This window comes from Furipterus horrens, unplaced genomic scaffold (genome assembly GCF_987537825.1).
Source record: "Furipterus horrens unplaced genomic scaffold, mFurHor1.1.pri manual_scaffold_8, whole genome shotgun sequence".
Lineage (NCBI taxonomy): Eukaryota > Metazoa > Chordata > Mammalia > Chiroptera > Furipteridae > Furipterus > Furipterus horrens.
The window spans coordinates 80,002,474-80,011,791 of NW_028327178.1; positions in this window are offsets into that span (position 1 = coordinate 80,002,474).

A 9,318-nucleotide genomic window follows, 5' to 3' on the forward strand; every position below is an offset into this window, starting at 1 on the left:
GAGTCACTGAGGTGATTTGATGCTTCACCAAAAAACTGCATGAGACATGATGCATAAGTGAACCTGTTGTTGTGATGAAGCTGCCAATCACCAGTTGCCCAGAACTGCAGCCTTCTGAATCATCTAAACAGTTTCCATGGAGAAATGTTTAAGCTTAACAGAAAATTTGATGCAGATTTGTCACTCTACTCACCCAGTCATTTTGAATGCAACAGCCACGCAGCACACATGCTCACTCAATGGCATCTACCACCCCCACTGACTAGTACAGTGAAGTCATCATTGTTCATACGTGCACATTCCAGTCCACTCTCCTTGGCTGCCAGGTTACATCAATGTCAGGAAAACCATTCTCATTGTGTTAACAATGGTTGGAGTTCTTCCAGACAGACTATATATATATATTCACATATTTTTTATTCAAATACTTAGGGTTTTTTAATCTAAATACTTTGACTATTGTGAATAATGTTGCAATGAATATAGGGATGCATATATCTCTGAGAAAATGATTTGACTTTATTTGGCTATATACCCATAAATGGAATGTCTATAAGAATAATTTTATTTAGGAGAGTGCAGATAACCCTCATGATACTCAAGTCATTCTTGGCATTGTCCATTCTACACAAGGTTTAATGAGTATCTCTCTTTCCATAACATTGGCCGCCCCAAAATTAGCCCATTCTCCAACTCTCTGAATGAATGCATCTTTTTTGCCTTGCTTTTCAAATACTTGATCATAAACACATAGAATCACACAGCTCTCTGCTCATCACAAAAGAAATAATGTTTATGTTATTCCCTATCTTTCTTTGTCCAGACAAGTTTTAAATGAGTAAAAATGTATTTTTACTGCATATTTCATTAGAAATAATCTTTGTACTATGGAACATTTTTTACCACTTGTTATTTTTTTCTAATTTTGAGAGAGGGAGAGAAAGAGAGAATTTGTTGTTCCACTTATTTATGCATTTATTGGTTGTTTCTTGAATGTGCCCTGACCTGGAATTGGATCTGCAGCCTTGGTGTATGGGGAAATGCTCTAACCAGCTGAGCTACACAGCCAGGACTTTACCAGTTGATATTTAGTTTATGTTTTTATTTACTTTATTTTATACATAATTCTTAAATTTTGTCTAACACCAATACAATTAAATAAACTATTCATGATAATTACCACTTCACTTTTATTTGCAGGCACACTTCTTTTACAACCAGTCTAATTACATCACATAATTTGTTTCTATCCCTAAAAGAAATGTACTTCCAGGTCTCCCCAAATCACCATTTTGATCTTTCAGTACTTGTCTCAGTTTTTATTCTTGGCAAATCTTTGAAAAAGTTGTGAAATATATCAAGCAAAAGATGTAATTATTTCATTTCTAATGGGACTGCCCATGAATTCCATGCAGGTATGTAACCATTGCCCAGGTCATGAGATTCCTTTCCATGTATTTACCTGCTCAACCAAACCCTTATTTGATAATCATTTGTTTGTCTCTAAGTATTGGGCAAACCATGAAGCTCCATTTACCTTCAAATTTGAAAAATCAGAACACTTGATACCTGGAGAAAAACATAGTGAACTTTGCAGTTTCAGTGATTTTTCCCCCAGCTTGTGAATTTTAAATAACATGTAAAATGTTTCTTATACATTTCATGGCTCACATTTCTCCCTGTATCTCTCAATGTAGTAAGTAAGGAGGTAAATTAAATAACATGTTTACTTAAAGCCAAGCAGAAATTACTTGTCCACTGCATGAGAAGAAACAAACAAACAAAATTCTAATGGGAAGCTTAAAAACCCCACAGTGTTATTGGAAAAAATTTCCTGCCATGAGGACCAATAGAGAATGAAAATAGGAATACATTCCTTAACTAGCAGGTTGGCAGTCCCAGAATTGAGTGAATAAATGAGAAAACACTGAAAGATAGTTAAGATGACCATATAGAAAACACACAGACACACACACACACAGACACACACACACACACACACACACACAATTTTAGCTATCTGTTGGCTCAATCAGAAATCAATTTGTACACTAAAAATAAGTGAGGACAGGTGGATGGTTGGCATGTGAATGAAAGGATATTAAGTAAAACCAGGAGTCACTGAAAGCAAGACTGATGGTGCAGAAAGTGAGTTTTGTTCTGGGGAACATATGAGAGTTGTTACTTATATTCAGAATCCAGGTAGAAATATAGACTATGAAATAGCAGACCGGGAACCTGGGGACTCAAACTCTGGTGCACTTAGAAAAAATTAAAATCACCACCTTTTTATGCAATCCTTTTAGATTCCAATTCAAACAAACCCACCAATCTTTTAAGTTAAATAAATTACCCTTTTATTGGTCATTCTTTCCTGCTTATTGCTAATAATCAGAAGAATTTGTTTTATGTGGAAAGACCATTTACCAGCTGTGTGTCTTTGGAAAGATATACAACTATTCTAAATGCTTCCTTATCTATAATCACTTAAAGATAAAAATATATAAGAATATAAAATTAATTGAAAACTATCATAGAAGTTTTATTGTTATGTGTATTGTCATTATTTATTAAACATAAAATGAAAATTCTGTTATTTGTTTAAAAGAAACAACTCACTTAAAAAAAAACAAACAGTAAAACAGTGTGAAGGTGAGTGTCTAAAGCTTAAGAAGTAATTATTTTCATTTTTCCCTAATCTGAAGTTTACTTTGAACCTCACATACTCAAACTCTTTACCTTAATGGAGAATAGAGTTGAATGTCTTCAAAGATAAATTACTGAGGACAGGTCAGCAAAGGGACCTGTTGGATTGACAGATGGCAAGGAAGAACTTGCTCCAGACAGAGGGTCAATGAAAGATGAGAACTGTTAGGATAGGCCTGGGCCCAGACAAAGGAGCAGAGGAAAGGGAAAGGCATGCTGGTGAAGGTTCAGTGGTGCCTCATTCTATGGGGGACCAGTGAACGAAGGAGAATCCTTATCCTCATGCAGCGTCTAGTGCTAAAATGTTGCCTATGTACAGGGTTCCTGCCTACAATGAAAGGTTTCCATAATGACAGAATCCATTTCAACACTTGTGGCCTCATGTTTTCCTTAGTCATTTCACAGCCTTGAGAGCATCTGGGGATCATTCTTCCATTACAGATAAATTTACTCATATCCAACACAGTTATTGTTCAAGGAAAAAAATGTCTTCCAGCTGCCTGGCAGAGAGTTTGCCCTTGTGTACAAATATGGCAAAAAAATTAAAAAAACAACAATGCCCAAAGTTCCAGAGGCAGGGTGATCTGAATGAGAACAAAGGATTGGAGCAAAGGTTGCATTTCCAACTGCAACTAAAATTCCCAAGATTTGTACACATGTAATTCAACACTTGAACACAAAGTTGAGCAGCCTCTGTAGACCCAACCAGTATGATCTCCAAACACGTTCCCACACTCAGTCTGGATAGTACCCCCTGCAGCCCCTCACTGTTTTACTTTCAATTTATTGCATTCATATTATCCACTTGCACAAAGACTAGAGGGTATAGAAGAGGTGAAATACACTCTCTCCCAAGGTCTCTCACTACCAGAACCTTCCCCTCCTCCAACCCTTTCTTCCCTGACAAGGAGAAAGAGGATGCAATTTCCTGATGTCCTAGGCAGAGGCAGGCAATGAGTCTTACTTCCACATAGTCTCAGGAAACACATTAATAGTCATTTGGCTCTCACCATATCCCCTTGGAAATCCCCATGTGTGCTTTTTTCACAACTAAAAATAGAAGAAATAAAAATGCTTTTCTGTTGAAATAAACAGGTCATTATTCTGCTTTGTCAGATAGGTGATGCCAGACTGTGTATCTGTCCACAGAAACAACTACACTCCCCAAAAACCTTTCTGTGAGCACAGTCATCTCATTTCTGAGCAATGATTACCTTACGGTTAATATCTCCTACCAAGGGTCTCTGGGTCTGCATGGTATCTCTATTTAACTCTCAGATTTGTCTTCAATTTCAACAGTTACATAAGGGGAAGTCTTGGGAAGAAAGAGGGGGAAAAAAGTGGGACAACTGTAATGGAAAAACAAACAAAAAATTTTTAGTGGGGGAAAAATGAAAATATGAAGAATGGGAATGCCAGTTCAGTGAATATTAGAAGGACAAGGATTTTTCTTCACATTGTATATTGTTTTCCCTATATGATCCCTCCAGAGTTTGGTATTCTAAAGAAGTAAGTAATGATATAAGTTTCTTTGTATAAAACTAATAAGACCAGTTGTTAACAAAGATTTTTTTTTGACCAAGACGTTGACTGGAATGTCATGCCTAAAGGAGACATGTTAGGGCTCTGGTTGTTACCAAAAAGCCCTGAGGAACTGGGAGTGACTTTTGAAGGTAATAAAAGCCCACGAGATAAAAGGCCTGGTACTGTGGTTGGTTGTGTGGTCCACAGCAATCTTTCCAGGGAAGGAATGAAGGTTATTTTCCTGAAAGATGGCTAGAAAGGACCTTAAGGCACATTGGAAAACCAGAAGGACTTGAAAAAGACAGGTGTGTACAGGCAAGGCTTAATGCCAGGTATGTGGTTCTGCTTCTTTGCCCTGAAGGGCAGACTGAAGGTCACCCTAAATGTTCCTTGCGTAAGTTCCAGCAAAGCAGAACTAAAGATCATAAGTGATCATTTTCTGCTCTTGTTGTGTTTATGCAAATGAACAGGATAAATTAAAAATGGACTTATTGCAGTCCCTTTAATGACAAGGAGGGTAATCTTACGGAGAAAAATTGTGATTCAAGGAAAATCACAATGCTCAGTAGTAGACTATAAAGTAGTGTAGCTAACCGTCTTTAAAATTTTTTTTCATTTAAAATTTGTTTTATTTTGAAAGTTAAACTATATCTGTGGTATCATCAAAGATGCTTAACTTACAGGCAAGAAGAATGTCAAATGCCTTACAACTGGATGTCATTTCGATAAGACAGTCCTACAGATTTAGAAACTTGTTTGTGGATTATGTTACATAAGTTAACATGTGTTTTCTGTTTTCAAGGCATAAGCCTATGATCTCATTACCTGAGTGATTGTCTGTATGTATAGGCCTCACTTAATCCTGTTTGCATCGCTGCCTCCTGAGACTCAATGGTTTGACTGAACTAAGTGGCTGGGTTGGTAAAGTATGGGGTAGTCTGTGGGCTTCACTTTAAAACTGGTTTCCCTTTTCTGTCCTAATGGCTTGGACAGAAAGATCCCAGAGGTCTGAGAAGGGGGAAACCTAAAATATTTCCCTCAGCCCAAACTAAGTATATTGGGCAAAAGGGTTTTGGACAGGTGAGATGTGCCTTGCACACCTTCCTCCAAAGAAGCCCTTCTTTTCCCTAATGTGGGACATTGAAAAATTAATACCTGTCTTTTGTCATCTAGTGGTTATGGATTGAATGATGTCTTTTAACCCTGTTGCCAAATTTGTTGTCCTCAGAATACAACAAGGATGCCAGCCTGTTAAACCAAGCACGCCCTTCTCTGGGGACAGTCAACTGACCTGGAGTCTGCACGATCCTTCCCCATGTGGGAAGTCCACTCTTTCCTCCACAGCGCCACTGTTATTAGGGATTTCTGGACCCAAGGGTAGGTAGAACAACGATCATGTCCAGCTCGAAGCAGCTAGAGGAGTTTGAGACCTTCGCCCATTGTCCTTTACAAGATTATAAAAGGTCTTAAGTCTGAGAGGGAGAGATTGTTAAAATAATTAATCATTTATTTATTTAAAAAAAAGAAAAAATATAAAAATAAATAAAAAATAAATAAATCCTTATGTTAATAGAACAACTTATCTATGTGTTTAAAAGGATAATTTAAAATATTATTTTGAATAATAACACAATATAACATTACCAATTTATATTATTTATGGTGGCATTAAAGATATGGCACTGCTATATGAAAAAAAAAAGAAGTCTTTCTGTTGTCATACTTTTATTCCTATTTTTTCCCTAGAACTTTTGTTCTAGGGCATAAGTCTCAGTAGAGTCAATTATAAGAACCTTAGTTGGGGAGAGTTATATTATTCTGCCAAGTATATTTTACCCTTTCTCATGGTAACAAGCTTCTCATAATTCTGTGTGAAACTATCTCAACCTTATTCAAATTCCATGTGACTTGTAGAAGGCATATAACCTATGTCTGGCCAATCAGCATCTTTCACACATAGTCACTATTATTGGTTCAGGAAAAGCATATAACTCCAGTCAATGCAATCAAAGTTAATCTCACCACTTTTGTTGGAAAAAACATCAAGAACCATTCTCATTTTTACTGAAGTTATTGAAGGGATAAAATGTACTCATGATGGTGCTGGAAGCCATTTTGCCACCATAGAGAGAGAGAGTCTGCTTGAAAATGAAATCAACACAAAAGAAAACAGAGGGACAATGGCATTGTGTTAGTCGTTAGATCTAGCCGTGACTGAAGCCAAGCTACTCCTGATCTTAGTAATTCTACAGAGCATCTTCTTTTTACTTCATTCCAGTTAGGTTGTCAGCCAATCCATGTTAGATTTTCTGTCCCCTGCCACCAAATATATTCTGTTTTAAAATCTTCCCTTCTGTGATAATGCTTTACCTCCATCTAAGACTTTATCAGCAATGTTCTCACTTTGCCACTTAATGCATGGAAATAGGGTGACAGTAATTAAAATGATCCACAAGTTATGACATCCATCACTAGCTTAACTTCAACTTCCAATAAACAGAGGAAGTTGGATCACCATTAAACCACACAAAATCATTTCCAATATGAAAAATCTTTGGGACAACTCCATTCTTTTTCACTCCAGAGACAGAGAAGAGTTTCTTCTCATTTGCTCTGATTGGTTAGACAAAAACACAACAAAATGAAACTATGAAGTTAAGATTATTAGAGAAAATACTACCAATAAATTAGAGCAGAGTGATAAAATGAATATGCTATTAGTTGGATCTTTGTAAATCACCACTTGAGTGTTTATTAAGTGTTGGAGTTAAGTTTGATTACATTGGGTGAAGAATTTCCATGTGGTAAAATGAGACTAGTGTAGCCAAGAAGCAGTTGGAAGTCACACAGATCTGTTCTTGGCTTTCCAATGGGTGTGGAAAGAGTAGACAGACTAAAAACACAACTGGAACTCTGGCCCAGTTCCTAAATATTAGCATAGAGGGGTGTGCTTTCCATGCCTAGGGTGTCATCAAGTAACCAGAAGAAGAAATACTTGGGGAAAAGAAAGAGGGTGGGGGAGGAGTCCCTTTCACTCTAGTTCTCCAATGTCAAGAAGACTGGCTGGGGATCAACAAAGATCCTCTAAGAATGCTTCTATTTCTTGGTTTTTGGCTAGTTACCCAGAACAGATGTGAAACGTTTGCTATGATTAGGAAATATTTTGCATGTGAGAATGTGAATGCTACAATCCTCAACTCAGCCAAGAAAACTCAATAAAGGCTGAAATTTTACTTCTTTAGGGAGGAGCAACAAATGTTTTAGAAAGTGTTGGTTAAAATAAACACTAAATTCCCAAGGAGAGACTCTCAACTCTGATGATGTGCAGCATTGATCATTTTATTACTGCGGAAAAATTTACTCAGACAGTGAAGCCCACCTCATCCTTTTGTTAATGTTTTCAAATCTCCTATTTTCAATGGTATATATGTACTCATCCCTTACTATCCGACTTTTCTTTTGTTATGGAATGAACCAGAAATAGATGACACAATGTGTCCTTAGTTAGCAAATAGTAAATGAGAAAGTGATTTGATGTCATTAAAAATTACAAGCCTTTTATTTCACAAATGAAACAATGTTATCAATGGCTAAAAATTTATGGAAATTGGAGAGTACACTTGCATTCTGGTTCTCCATTATAGCCAGCTGTCTGACTTTTACTAAGTCACTTTATTTCTCTAGGTTTCAGTTTCTGGTTGTGTCAAGGAGAGAACTGAATGACATCAGCATTTCCCAGATTGTATATTGTAGAAACTCGTTATGCAAAGGTAGGAATTAACTGATCAAAAGGGACAAAGAAAGGTATTCAAGGAAGAAGAGATAATGTGCATAAAAGTATACTGGTACAAAAAAAGTTTTACTCATTTGTTCAACAAATATTTATTAAAAACCTACTAGGTGCCAGGTATTGAGCTTGCTAGATGTTGAGAATTTGGTGGTAAGTAAGGATGACAAGAAATTTTCCTTCAAAGAGTTTATATTATTATGGTATTTGATATTAAACAAACAATTAAAATAAAATCAATTATTCTAAATAGTGTGATATGACAAGAATAGAGGTTTCTATAGAATATGGGATTAGGGAAGTAAGAAAGGGCTTTTGGAAGAAGTTATATTTAAACCAACCTAAAGGATAAATAGGAATGATCCAGGTAAAGAGTGTAGAAGATGAACATTCCAATGACATTATGGGTAAAGATCATTGGGCTGAAAAAAAAATGGTGAGTTTGAAAAACTTGAGCTTGAAATCCTCTAAGACTGAACTTGGTGTGAGAGGGTGAAGGTAGAAGGAAACGAGCTTTACAGGGTAAATAGAGGAAGACCACGTATCTTAGTTTGGATTACATCATGCAGTAAATAAGGAATACTAAAATTTTTAAGCACCTAAGCAAAATGACCATATTGTTATTTTAGAATGGTGGCAGTAGCAGCTGTAAGATTTATTGAAAAGGAGCAAGATTAGAATAAATTGTACTAATTGGGAGGCTCTTGCCTTCTGACTGTGGCAGTGGAGATGGAAAAAAGAGGAAGGGTGTGTAAGTTATTTGAGGTAGAATTGGAAGGTCTGTGTCTGATTAGATGTTGGCAGTGAATCAGATGGGAGAATCTTGACTAACACCTGTATATCACATTTGGGTCACAAGATGGATCACAGTGCCATAAACCAGAATAGAGATTATAGGACAAGGAGGAGGAGGAGAATAAAGAGAAAATTGAGAAATAAAGCTGAGGTCTCTTTGGGGTGGGTCCACCTTTTTATTCCATTGGACATTTAAAATAGAAATATTTAGATACACCAAGGATGTAGAATGAAGTCTGAATATAAATTTGAATGTCTTTAGTTTATGGATGGCCATGAAGTCTTGGAGTCAAAGAGTGCATGAAAAGTAAAATACAAAGAAAGGTAAGGCTGAAACCAACATGGAGGGAACAAGCAAGCCTGAAAGCTGAGTGGGCAACTAAAGAAATCATAATTAATCCAAAGAACAAATCAATACATGCAGAAATAAAAAATAAACATAAAAAAATAGATTCCCCCCCCCCCACAAGTGTTTTATGTACTCAGTTTCACTTGGGTCATAGGAG